Below are 13,594 nucleotides of genomic sequence, written 5' to 3'. Positions count from 1 at the left end.
GGTTGGAAGGACAGGACTTCTGGTCAGGTCAGTACAGAGCTATCAATGCAAAATAGGGATAATGCGGGAATAGACTTATAATCAAAGAGAAAATAGGAATACAGCGCAATGAACACATTACCGTGGAGCCAACACCCACCGCAGTAGTACAAGTTCATATGCCGACCTGCTCCAAGGATGAAACGACTGAAAGACTATACGATGAGATTATGGAAATTATGGAGATAGTTAAGGTAGATGAAAATAGAACTGTGAATTCGGTAGTGGGAAAAGGAAGAGAGGGAATAATAGTAGAGGAACGTACACTGGAGGGAAAAGAATCAAGAGCAAGTCACCTGGGAGAATTTTTAATACAAAACAACGCTAACACTTGGCTTGGAATCATGAAAGAGCTTTGCAGAAGACACCTAGAGACATTGGACGGTTTCATATTGATTATATAAGGGCAGAACAGAGGTTTCAAAACCAATTTTTAAACTGAAATATGTTTCCAGGGTCAGTTATTAACTGCAGATGAAAACTGAAAAAATTCACAAAAAGGAAGGAAGTCAAGGAAATGGGACCTGGATAAATTGAATAAACCTCAGATTGTTGAGTGTCAGAGGCAACGTTTGACTAAAACAAGGGAAGGAATACAATAGAAGACGAATAGATAGCTTTGACAAATGAAACAATGAAGGCACCAAAAAATTATACAGCTGAAAAGACACTGCCTACTAGAAATCTCTGGATAACACAGTAGGTACTGAAATTAACTGTCGAAAGTAGAAAATATAAAAATGCAATAAATAAAGCAGGGAAAGGCGAATACAGACCACTAAAAATGAAACTGACAAAGTGCAAAATGACTGAGTAGGAATGACTGAAGATAAATCCAAGGTCGTATAAGCATGCATAACTGGGAAAAATATAGATAGAGCCTACACGTAAATTAAAGAGACCTTCCGAGGAAACAGAGGCAGCTGTATGAACGTCAAAAGATAAGACAGCAAGACATTACCAAGCAGAGAAGGAATACGGAGAGGATCTCCATTACCGAAATAAACTTCATGACATTATTATAGAAAGAGAAAAGGTAGTAGGTGAAGATGAGAAGCGAGTTATAACAATACGAAAAGAAATTGTCACAGTATTGACAGACCTAAGACAAAACAATTCCCTGAAATACACGGCGTTGTCTCAGGGGTAATTAGTTTCTTCGAAGGTGCAATACCCTCAAACTTCAAGATGAATGTAATAATTACACCTCCAAGAAAAGCATGTGCTGACAGGTATGAACACAGTCGAATCATCAGTTTAAGAAAATCGTTGCTGTAAAATGCTGACACATATTATTTACAGATGAATGAAAAACTTGTAGCATTCGCCCTCGACGAAGATTAGTTTCGGTTCTAGATAAATAGGGAACACACTGAGAAATCCTGACCCTACGATTTACCTGAAAATAGCAACGATAAAATACCGGGAGCGGAAGGTTTTTTATAGATTGTAGAGACACCAGACAGCAGTTACAAGATTCGAAGGACACAAAAGGAAGCCGTAGTTGAGAACCGAGTGAGACAGTGTTGTAGCCTATCCCACATGTTATTCAAAATGTACCCTGAACAAGCTGTGAAGGAAACTAAGGAGAAGTTGGGAAGAGATAGGAAATAAAAACTTTGTGGTTTTCCAATGACATTGTAATGCTGTCCGAGACGGCAATGCACCGGGAAGAGCCACGAAACGAATGGTTAGTGCCTTGAAAAGAGGGTATATGATGAATAGCAAGAAAGAGAAAACAAGGGTAATGGAAAATAGTCGAATTAAATCAAGGAAAGAATTAGCTTAGGAAATGAGACACTGAAAACAGTAGACGAGTTTAGCTGTCTGGGGAGCAAAATAACTGATGGTGGCTAAAGTAGAGAGGATCTAAAACGAAGACTGGCAATAGCAAAGAAAGTATTTCTGAAAAAAGAGGAACTTGTTAATATGTGACATCAATAAAGTGTTGGGAAATATTTTCTGAAGCTTTAGTCTGGTGTGTATCCTTTTACGGATGTGAAACGTGAAAGATAAGCAGTTCGCACTAGACTAAAATAGAAGGTTGTGAAACGTTTTGCTGCAAAAGAATGAGGAAGATTTGATTGGTAGATACAATAACAAATGAGGAGTAACTGTACTGAATTGGAGGAAAAAGAAATTTATGGTTCAAATTGACTAAAAGGAGGGCTCGTTGATTGATCACATCCTGAGGTACGGACGAATTCTCAGTTTGGTGTTGGAAGAATGTGTGAAACGTAGAAATTTTAGAGGGAGACTACGACTCCAATACAGTGAACAGGTTCAAATGGATGTAGGTTGAGGAAGTTACTGCAGTAATGAACTATCCAACTGTGAGCACAGCATGAGGCTACCGACCCTAGTTAATGACTTAGCCGACGAATAATTCCCAACAGTGCTACAGAGATAGTGATGTTGATACAAAGCAGAGCAAAGGCAACGATAAACAAAGCAAACATTGCATTATATCTACAACAGCTGGCGGAATTGATATTTTGTTAGAAAGGAAACCAAGGAATTTCGGAGAGTGAGAAATAAGTGGCAGATGAAATATTAGCATTTCTGCACGATGAGTGAGTGGAATGTGTGGTGTCGCATACGCTCGAGTGAGCACACAATGTACGTGAGGACGGTACGCGCTTAGCAAGTTAAAGTGATGCTGGAAAGGTGACGAGTCACATAGTTCATCATCCTTGTCGAGCAGGGTGGCACAAAAGTCGTCTACAGTGAAGCGTAGTAAAGGGCAGTCGTTGTCCAAGGAGCAGGTGCTACACATAATTACGTACATGGAAGACCTTCCGCAGCTTTGAAAAAAAAAAAAGTGAAAAGATTTCGGATAAGTCGGCAGCAGTATGACTGTGCAGTGCATAAGAAAAAAATTACGGACATTCATCTGAGGGCAAAGCTCACTTGCCAAAAAACTGGTGTTTGAGCATTTCAAGGACGCTGGATGCAGTTAACAGGATGTGCATTATAGTGACCTACTAGGTCATGCACATCAAATTGGGCGCGACATAGATTACAGTGATTTCAAGGGAGGCAGTGGATGGTTGTGTAACTGCAAACAGTACTACAGAATTGGAAGAAGTAAGAGAACGAAATTTCAAACAAAGCATCGACTTGACGATGCGCAGCAAACTGCTGAATCGGCCCGAAAATTTGTAGATGAGATATGCAAACTTTTCCCGTAGTTCTTTAAGGAATTTGTTTTCAACTCCGACCGTCGGAAATTGAAGAGGAAACGCATATGAAAGGAGATAAAGCTGTATCAAAATCAACTAACGTCATTGCCTTCAGGCATTCGAATACAATTACGCCGACTATTAATCTGGATGGTAAACTGTCTAGAAAGTTATTTATTGTGCTGCGAGAAGCTGAAGGTGCTCTGCCTCCCTACGATTCATTTTTGTGCGAGTGATCTTTCAACGGAAGTAGGGAATATTTTTGCCACAGCAAGCAAGAGTCAGGAAGTGGGCATCAGAGGAATACAACTATGGCACGGGAACTACTTTTGGCCAATAGACGGTCAAAACAACTTTTGGCCAATAGATGGTCAAAACAACTTTCTTTTTCTTGATTCCGGGTCTGTCTATAGATATCATAATTCTTTAGATAAAATTACCCGTCTTGAAAAATGTGAGGCATTGCGATTCATACAACCTGGAACAGCTGGACAAATTCAGCCTCTTGGTGACTGTTTTATTCCGAGTCTATAAAACATATTATTGCGCTATGTGCAGCAATGCCGTAAAGGTTAGCCAGTTTCATGATAAGCTCCACGACATTCGATTGTAAGGCAACACATTCCATCAGTTCTCATCACCCTTTACATGAATATGATGCATTCCTTAAGAGTGGCAACCTAGCTAAACGTCTTGCACGGCTTGTAAATCCCAAGGAGTTCGGCTTCGAGCTTGATGGTGCGCACCTGTGTGATTACTCACGAATGCCATTTTTCCTTCGTTGTTCATCGTGCAAAATTAATGGTTTCTTTTGAACATTTCTTGAATGTCGACTATGTCATTTTGTGAAGTACAATACATACATCCGATAAAAGGTTGATCTCTGAACCTCCCAAACATTAATTTTCTGTTGCCCTCCTGATCTACATCATGAGTCATTAGCAGCTAATATTTTTTCCTGATATAATTGTAAAGAATCATAAAAGAAGGCTGTATACATGGAAGAAGCCTGGAGATACTAGAAGGTATCAGATAGATTATATAATGGTAAGACAGAGATTTAGGACCCAGGTTTTAAATTGTAAGACATTTACAGGGGCAGATGTGGACTCTGACCACAATCTATTGGTTATGACCTGTAGACTAAAACTGAAGAAACTGCAAAAAGGTGGGAATTTAAGGAGATGGGACATGGATAAACTAAAAGAACCAGAGGTTGTACAGAGTTTCAAGGAGAGCATAAGGGAGCAATTGACAGGTATGGGGGAAAGAAGTACAGTAGAAGAAGAATGGGAAACTTTGAGGGATGAATTAGTGAAGGCAGCAGAGGATCAAGTAGGTAAAAAGACGAGGGCTAGTAGAAATCCTTGGGTAACGGAAGAAATATTGAATTTAATTGATGAAAAGAGAAAATATAAAAATGCAGTAAATGAAGCAGGCAAAAAGGAACACAGACGTCTCAAAAATGAGATCGATAGGAAGTGCAAAATGGCTAAGCAGGGATGGCTAGAGGACAAATGTAAGGATGAAGAGGCTTATCTCACCAGGGGTAAGATAGATACTGCCTACAGGAAAATTAAAGAGACCTTTGGAGACAAGAGAGCAACTTGTATGAACATCAAGAGCTCAGATGGAAACCCAGTTCTAAGCAAAGAAGGGAAAGCAGAAAGGTGGAAGGAGTATATAGAGGGTCTATACAAGGGCGATGTGCTTGAGGACAATATTATGGAAATGGATGTAGATGAAGACGAAATGGGAGATACGATACTGCGTGAAGAGTTTGACAGAGCACTGAAAGACCTGAGTCAAAACAAGGCCCCCGGAGTAGACATCACTCCATTGGAACTACTGACGGCCTTGGGAGAGCCAGTCCTGACAAAACTCTACCATTTGGTGAGCAAGATGTACGAGACAGGCGAAATACCCTCAGACTTTAAGAAGAATATAATAATTCCAATCCCAAAGAAAGCAGGTGTTGAGAGATGTGAAAATTACCGAAATATCAGTTTAATAAGTCATAGCTCCAAAATACTAAACCGAATTCTTTACAGACGAATGGAAAAACTAGTAGAAGCCGACCTCGGGGAAGATCAGTTTGGATTCGGTAGAAATGTTGGAACACGTGAGGCAATACTGACCCTACGACTTATCTTAGAAGCTAGATTAAGGACGGGCAAACCTACGTTTCTAGCGTTTGTATACTTAGAGAAAGCCTTTGACAATGTTGATTGGAATACTCTCTTTCAAATTCTGAAGGTGGCAGGGGTAAAATATAGGGAGCGAAAGGCTATTTACAATTTGTACAGAAACCAGATGGCAGTTATAAGAGTCGAGGGACATGAAAGGGAATCAGTGGTTGCGAAGGGAGTGAGACAGGGTTGTAGTCTCTCCCCGAAGTTACTCAATATGTATATTGAGCAAGCAGTAAAGGAAACAAAAGAAAAATTCGGAGTAGGTATTAAAATCCATGGTGAAGAAATAAAAATGTCGAGGTTCGCCGATGACATCGTAATTCTGTCAGAGACAGCAAAGGACTTGGAAGAGCAGTTGAACAGAGTGGATAGTGTCTTGAAAGGAGGATACAAGATGAACAGCAACAAAAGCAGAACGAGGATAATGGAATGTAGTCAAATTAAGTCGGGTGATGCAGAGGGAATTAGATTAGGAAATGAGACATTTAAAGTAGTAAAGGAGTTTTGCTATTTGGGGAGCAAAATAACTGATGATGGTCGAAGCAGAGAGGATATAAAATGTAGACTGTCAATGGCAAGGAAAGCGTTTCTGAAGAAGAGAAATTTGTTAACATCGAGTATAGATTTAAGTGTCAGGAAGTCTTTTCTGAAGGTATTTGTATGGAGTGTAGCCATGTATGGAAGTGAAACATGGACGATAAATAGTTTGGACAAGAAGAGATTATAAGCTTTCGAAATGTGGTGCTACAGAAGAATGCTGAAGATTAGATGGGTAGATCACATAACTAATGAGGAAGTATTGAATAGGATTGGGGAGAAGAGAAGTTTGTGGCACAAGTTGACCAGAAGAAGGGATCAGTTGGTAGGACATGTTCTGAGGCATCAAGGGATCACCAATTTAGTATTGGAGGGCAGCGTGGAGGGTAAAAATCGTAGAGGGAAACCAAGAGATGACTACTCTAAGGAGATTCAGAAGGATGTGGGTTGCAGTGGGTTCTGGGAGATGAAGAAGCTTGCACAGGATATAGTAGCATGGAGAGCTGCATCAAACCAGTCTCAGGACTGAAAACCACAACAACAATTGTAAACACAACATTTTCAAATGAGCCTTACTAAGGACTGAACTTTCGACCTCGTACTCAAGGGGATCCTTGTCAGGGCGCTTTCACGGATACTTTATTTGGGTATTATTAATGTGTAGTGTATCTTTGTACCTACAGAACAGTGTGCACCAAGGAAGTGTAAAGGACGCTGGTTATTAAATACTTGTGCGTTCCATCTAAGGTGTACGAGGCCCATACCGAACAGGACTAACAGAGGTATTGAACATATAGATAGATGGGCAACATCGATAGTCACAGGTTTGTTTGACTCACAGGAGATCGTCATGAAATGCTGAAAAACCTCAACTGACAGTCACTCGAAGAAATACCCCAATTATCCCACAAATTCCTACTTAAAAATTTCCAGAACCAGTATTAAGTGAATAATATATAGTAGAAGTAAACTATCTTTCCTGAGCAGAGCGTTAAGACAAAAATAGATTTATTGAAGATCGTTTGGCGGCAGTTGAAGCAGTCATTGTTCCCCCACTCCCTACGTGTTTGAAACGGGAAGGAACTCTGACATGCTGTACATTGCGCTTCAAATGGTGTGCAAGGCATATATGTAACTGCAGGCGTCGTGAATTAGTATTTAAAGTTGCCTTTAAAACTAGAATATAATTTACTTTGGGGTTCAAATATTAGAAAAATAATTTGTTAATGCAAGAAGGAGCACAGAATCAGGGGAAACAGTGCAACGGCGGTATTTATACTAACTTCGATTATCAATCATTTATTTGGTAATCCAAAGCAAATTCTTCCCAAAGTACCGCTCATGAATTGTCGCGCACAGGAATGGGTCAAAATTGCTGTTGTTATGGTCTTAAGTTCTGGGACTGGTTTGATACAGCTCTCCATGCTACTATATCCTGTGCAAGATTCTTCATTCCCCAGTACCTACTGCAACCTACATCCTTCTGAATCTGCTTAGTGTATTCATCTCTCGGTCTCCCTCTATGGATTATGCCCTCCACGCTGCCCTCCATTACTAAATTGGAGATCCCTTGATGCATCAGAACATGTCCTACCAACCGACCCCTTCTTCTAGTCAAGTTGTGACACGAACTCCTCTTCTCCCCAATTCTATTCAATACCTCCTCATTAGTTATGTGATCTACCCATCTAATCTTCAGCATTCTTCTGTAGCACCACATTTCGAAACCTACTATTCTCTTCTTGTCCAAACTATTTATCGTCCACGTTTCACTTCCATACATGTCTACGCTCCATAAAATTACTTTCAGAAACGACTTCCTGACACTTAAATATATACTCGATGTTAACGAATTTCTGTTCTTCAGAAACGCTTTCTTTGCCATTGCCAGTCTATATTTTATATCCTCTCTACTTCGACCATCATCAGTTATTTGGCTCCTCAAATAGCAAAACTACTTTACTAGTTTAAGTGTCTCATTTCCTAATCTAATTCCCTCAGCATCACCCAACTTAATTCGACTACATTCCATTATCCTCGTTTTGCTTTTGTTGATGTTCATCTTACATCCTCCTTTCGAGACACTGTCCATTCCGTTCAACTGCTCTTCCAAGTCCTTTGCTGTCTCTGACAGAATTACAATGTCATCGGCGAACCTCAAAGTTTTTATTTCTTCTCCATGGATTTTAATACCTACTTCGAATTTTTCTTTTGTTTCCTTTACTGCTTGCTCAATATACAGATTGAATAACATCGGGGAGAGGCACAACCCTGTCTCACTCCCTTCCCAACCACTGCTTCCCTTTCATGTCCCTCGACTCTTATAACTGCCATCTGGCTTCCGTACAAATTGTAAATAGCCTTTCGCGCTCTGTATTTTACCCCTGCCATCTTCAGAATTTGAAAGAGAGTATTCCAGTCAACATAGTGGGTCAAAATTATGGCTGACGAAATCTGACACTAAAATTAAAAAATACGGGCACATTTTGTAGCTTTGCTGTACAATTGTCATTTAACAGCTCGGTCACTCGCTTTAGCGAATCAGTCAGAGATTTTTAAATAACTCGATCAGGGTCCTTACGCTCTCTCATTATGTGTAAAAAATCTTTGGCTTTAGAGTTCCAGTACGTAATGATAGTAATTGAAATACTCACAAATGTAAAGCGCTTCGTTTATTATAATGTTGTTCTACCAAGAACCGACGGAAGATTCAGTTAACATTTTTTGCCTTTATTTGCTATTAAATAATTATTTCCCTGAACGTATCTCGTAATTATAGTATTATACGTAATAATAACAATTATAATAGTAAGGATGGAAATGAAAATTGATTTGAACTACGTTAGCACGTATCTCATGTAGAGATGGGTCGTTGGCGAACTAGCGGGTCCAAAGGAACGGTTCACCAAGATGAACGGAAGGAGCGAGGAACGAATTCTAAGGAACGGTCTTTTACAGTTCACCTCGATCGCGGCTTTCTACTCGTAGTTCCTGGAAACGGGAAACGGTCGGTCTCGTTCCAGCCTCGGTCCCGTTCCCAACTCTGTCTCGGCCTCGGTCTCCCTCCGTCCTTCGCGTGGCCGCTCGTCGCAGTTCCACTGCCGGCTGCTACGAGTTAGCTGCGCACGCCCATTCTAGATCTGTTCAAACCTTTTTTCAACTCTGGGCTTCTGGTTCTTTTCGTATTCTATTCAGCGTCCACGACCGGCAATTAAAATTTATTTTATAGTTACGTAAATTACACAAAAATTACGTGGTACGTAATACATACAGCTTTTCAGGTAACAAAAGGGCGCATCAGCTTACTACACTATTTCTATAAACAGCAGAAGACGTACTTATAAAAAGGCAAGTTTTTTTGTTATTACACATGCAAAGGAAGTCGGCACGGCACACGCGAGTGGCCATTTTCCGTCTTTTTTTCGTCCAAGATAAAACAGCATGTTCATTGTTATGGAAGGCAGACAGACTTACAACCGAATGAAGCCCGCGCTCCATAATCGAGTGTCTGGTGTTACATTTGGTAAAGAGAATACGATAACTTCTACAATATTATTTCAGTGGTACAGGATGGCGCACGAAAAATCGGTCCCGAGTACTATACTGCTCATTATCGTCCAACAATCGTCATCTATTGTTCCGAAAACATTTTGTGGTAAGATGTTATGGGACCAAACTGCTAAGGTCATCGGTCCCTGAGCCTACACACTACTTAACCTAACTTAAATTAAGTTACGCTAAGGGCGCAAGGAGCGTGACAAGGTGCCTGAGTCCGCGCGGATATCCCGCGCGGCATCGTTTCAAAGTTGTTTGCATTAGCTTATTTGCTATTTCTTTACTGGATAATTATTACATGTTTATCTATTCTGCTCTTAGCGGTCAACAAATCGTGCGTAACTGGCGAGCAGTCTGTACTCAGGGCCGATGTTTCGTGCGCCACCTTATATTATTTCGCTGAGATCCACACAACGCTACAGTTGACTAAACGAGAGGTTTTGCAGAATCACGAAAATTACTTCTACAAGTGTGTGAGAGTTCTGTAATGAATAAGAGCTCTGTACTCCAGAGGGGAGGCAAGTGCCCCTCTTGGTGACTTCCATCTTCAGTCACCTATGCTACTAATTTTCAATTTTTCATAAGAACCACATATCATGTACTCATGAACGGTGAACGAGTAAAAATAAACGGTTCCCAAAAAAGAGCGATCACCAGTGAACTATTTCCCAAGCATTAACAAGTCTGCCCATCTCTAATTTCATGCTAACTGGAATCGCAGTACCTACAGGGTATAGGCAAAATAAGTGAACAGTGGTAGTAATGGGACGGTTGTGTTTGACAGTCAATGACGCACTTAAGGCACGTGGGAAGACATCATCATGTAAATTTAATAGCGGAGCAAATCAAAACTCGCCGTACGCTAGCGCGAATTATGTCAAACCGTCACAAAACTACGGCGGCAAAAGTGACTGCAGAGCTCAATAGCTGTCTATCGACACTGTCCGCCAAGAACTTCATAAAGCGAATATTCATGGATGAGTTGCTATACCGTAGCCAGTAGTGACAACGAACGCAAAGAAGCGTAAAACATTGTGTCAGGAACATAAATACTGGATGGCTGATCAGTGGAAACACGTAATATGGATCGACGAGTCAACGTTTTCATTATTTCCAACATCGGGCAGAATTCACGCCTAGAGATCGCCAAAAGAAGCCAACAATCCTGATTCCTTGATTCCAGTGGTTGAGCGTCGAGATGGAAGTGTGATGATGTGCGTAGCCATATCATGGTATTCTGCTAGTCCCACTGAGAGTAATCTCAAAGACCGTGTTACAGCCAACGATTTTGTGAACATTTTAGGGGAGCAGGTGCATCCCATGAATCAAATGTAGTTCCCAAACAATGATGCCATACTTCAGGACGATAATGCACCCATTCACACAGCCAGGACACAGACGGACCTTTGTGGACGGTATTGGAGCGCAGACTCCGGAGCAGATTTCCGCCTCCCTCTTCATTACAGGAGTTACAAGAGGCTCTGATCGAAGAGTGGCATAACATTACATTAACTATACAATGATTATATGCTGGCATACCAAGAAGTATCGCAGCTGCATTACGGGCAAATGGGGGTCCAACCACTTATTAATAAAGCGTTCCCAAGTAAGTACAGATGCTCACATACAGATATTCACACTATTTTGCCTATCTTCTGTAGTATTACGTTAATTTGGAATTATGTTTTGATGGTAGCCTGTTATCAGGGCGCTGTTATTAGAATATTCCGAATATATTTCGATTATATTTTTACAGCAAAAGCCTACAGTCTGAATGAGGCTAGCAGTTAGGTGTAGTATTTAATCGTGAATTAAACATTTTTGGTAAGTAGTTTTATCTAAAGTAAATGTTTCGCTATTTATGTGTATTATTACGAAATGATTCTGTGAACAGTGTGAAGGTAATTTCTTTTGCGACCACAGTACACACTCTCTTGAGAGAGACAGTTGCAAAAAAGTGTTACGTGATTCTGACAATGTCCATAAAGTAACTTGTTTGTTGTAGGAGTTCTTAAGAACTATGTATTTCACACAGGCATTTTCATTTATTTATTTTTCCCTCTCCTTCTAAATTAATGGGTAAAACAATTGGGCATTGAATTTTTCCAATATTTCATTCTTGTTATGCATTTATAAGATCTTATATACTAAGCACACTGTATACACTACAAAAATCAGAGTTTCATACTCTGATTTTGCCCTCGGCAGAAAATCTTGTCAACAATATGCCAATAATTAAAATGTCTACATCCTAAATCTACATGATTACTCTCAGATCAACGCATGAGTGCTTGCTGCAGTGTGCATAACAACATTTTCACGCTCTCTCCATCGTTCCAATCTCAGATAGTGAAAAATGAACATTACAATCTTTCCACAAGATCTCAGATTTGCCCTCTTTTATTCTGATGCCCTTCCTCATTACGTAAAGGGGATACAAAAAGTTTTTACATTCGGATGAGAAGTTCCTTGACTGAAGATTCCTTTGTGTTTATAATTGGTATCCCAATTCACTTTACAGGTGTGTGACACTCTTTCCCCCATTACGTGCTAACACACCTTTTCTTGAACTATTTCAGTGTTTCCGTCAGCCTTACTTTCTAAGGATCGTATCCGGCTCGGAAATACATTTTTGTCACTACTTTTTGAAAATTTCAAGTAGACATTACAAATAAATCGTCGACGCAAATGATATGTTCGTTAGTAAAAATGTTCAAAAGTGTGTGAAATCTTATGGGATTTAACTGCTAAGGTCATCAGACCCTAAGTTTACACACTACTTAACCTAAATTATCCTAAGGACAAACACACACATCCATACCCGAGAGCGGACTCGAACCTCCGCGGGTACCAGCCCCACAGTGTTCGTTAGTACAAATATACTCTGCTACGCTTTTGACTGTGTGTGTATACACGCAGCGTTATCCAAGAAGCAAGAATGAGAGAAATACAGAGATCTGCAGCGCCTGACAATTTGTCCGTCTAAGGAAACTACCAGTGTGCAGCCATAACAGCAACGATACCTTGTCATACTTTACAGTATCTATCATGAACACTATCTACGATAACAGTTTTAGTGATTTGCACGTGAGCTGTGAAAGTGGACAATGGGGACTGATATGGTTCTCTGTTTAAGTTTCGTCCAGTCACAAGCATATCATTAATTTTAGTTACTTTTTACACGCTAAATTCTCGTTGCTGGTACATATGTGTCAGCATTTTCCTCGTAAATTTTACAGAGCATTAACAGGTAAAATTGAAAACAATCCAAAGATATTCTGTTTGCTCAACAGCGTTAATCTCGTTTGTAATTTCTGCGTCGTGGTATAAGCAACTTGTAAGAAATGATAAATTGACGTCATTTGTCCTCTATTTGTAATTATTATACAAAAGTCGACACGACTCAAGAAATAATTGATTTCTGCCTCTACAGTCATTTTACGTGTGATCTATACGTTTAGACAAGTCGTGAAAATGCACGTTGAAACCACATTAAATCTGTTTCTGGCAACAAAGCTACTTGTTGAGATGGCTAAAAAAAGGAAAAATAACTTTTTTTTTATCAAACTGTCGCCGTGCGGACAGTGGGGTCAGAGTGCAGACGTACCTGCGGTGCGCGGCTGGCGCCAGCTGAGCGACGACACGGCGGCGGCGGCGGCGCTGTGTTACGGCAGGGCAGGGGCGGGACGCGTGGCGTCGCGGCGCGGCGGCTGCTGCGGCGTCGGCGTCGGCGTCGGCGTCGGCGTCGGCGTCGGCGTGGCCTGCGGCCGCGGTACTGGCGTCGCGGAGCCGGGCGGCGTGCGCCGCGGGCGGCCTGCCCGCCAGGGGCATGCGCGCTGAAGGCGGCGACACGGCCGGGAGGCGGCACCGAGCTGCCGCTGTTCAGATGGGGCTAGCGGGACTGAAACGCCAAATCCACAGCTACACAGTCTGCGGCAAATGAACTCACTTGAAATCTCAAATCCTTAACTGTGTTTCTTTCTGTTTAGGCTTCTGTACCTCAATCGATAAAAACGGAACCCTCTCTGTCTGTCTGTCTGCATGACTGTTAACACCACCACTACTAGAGGTATCAAGTTGAAATTTATG

General features: G+C 41.0%; 1 protein-coding gene across 1 annotated transcript in view; it reads right to left on the bottom strand.

The window, feature by feature from the left end:
* The window catches only part of LOC126272170 (protein naked cuticle homolog 2-like), a 1,268,099-nt gene extending 1,254,817 nt beyond the window's left edge, over positions 1-13,282 (bottom strand). The window contains exon 1 of the mRNA XM_049974811.1: positions 13,113-13,282. The gene's annotated coding sequence lies outside the window, so the exon portion shown is untranslated. The remainder of the gene's footprint in view (positions 1-13,112) is intronic.
* Between the last annotated feature and the right edge of the window lie 312 nt (positions 13,283-13,594).

The sequence above is a fragment of the Schistocerca gregaria genome, chromosome 5 (assembly GCF_023897955.1).
Source record: "Schistocerca gregaria isolate iqSchGreg1 chromosome 5, iqSchGreg1.2, whole genome shotgun sequence".
Taxonomy (NCBI): Eukaryota; Metazoa; Arthropoda; class Insecta; order Orthoptera; family Acrididae; genus Schistocerca; species Schistocerca gregaria.
The sequence above is the reverse complement of the archived record's forward strand: the minus strand, read 5'-3'. Positions and strand labels throughout refer to the sequence as shown.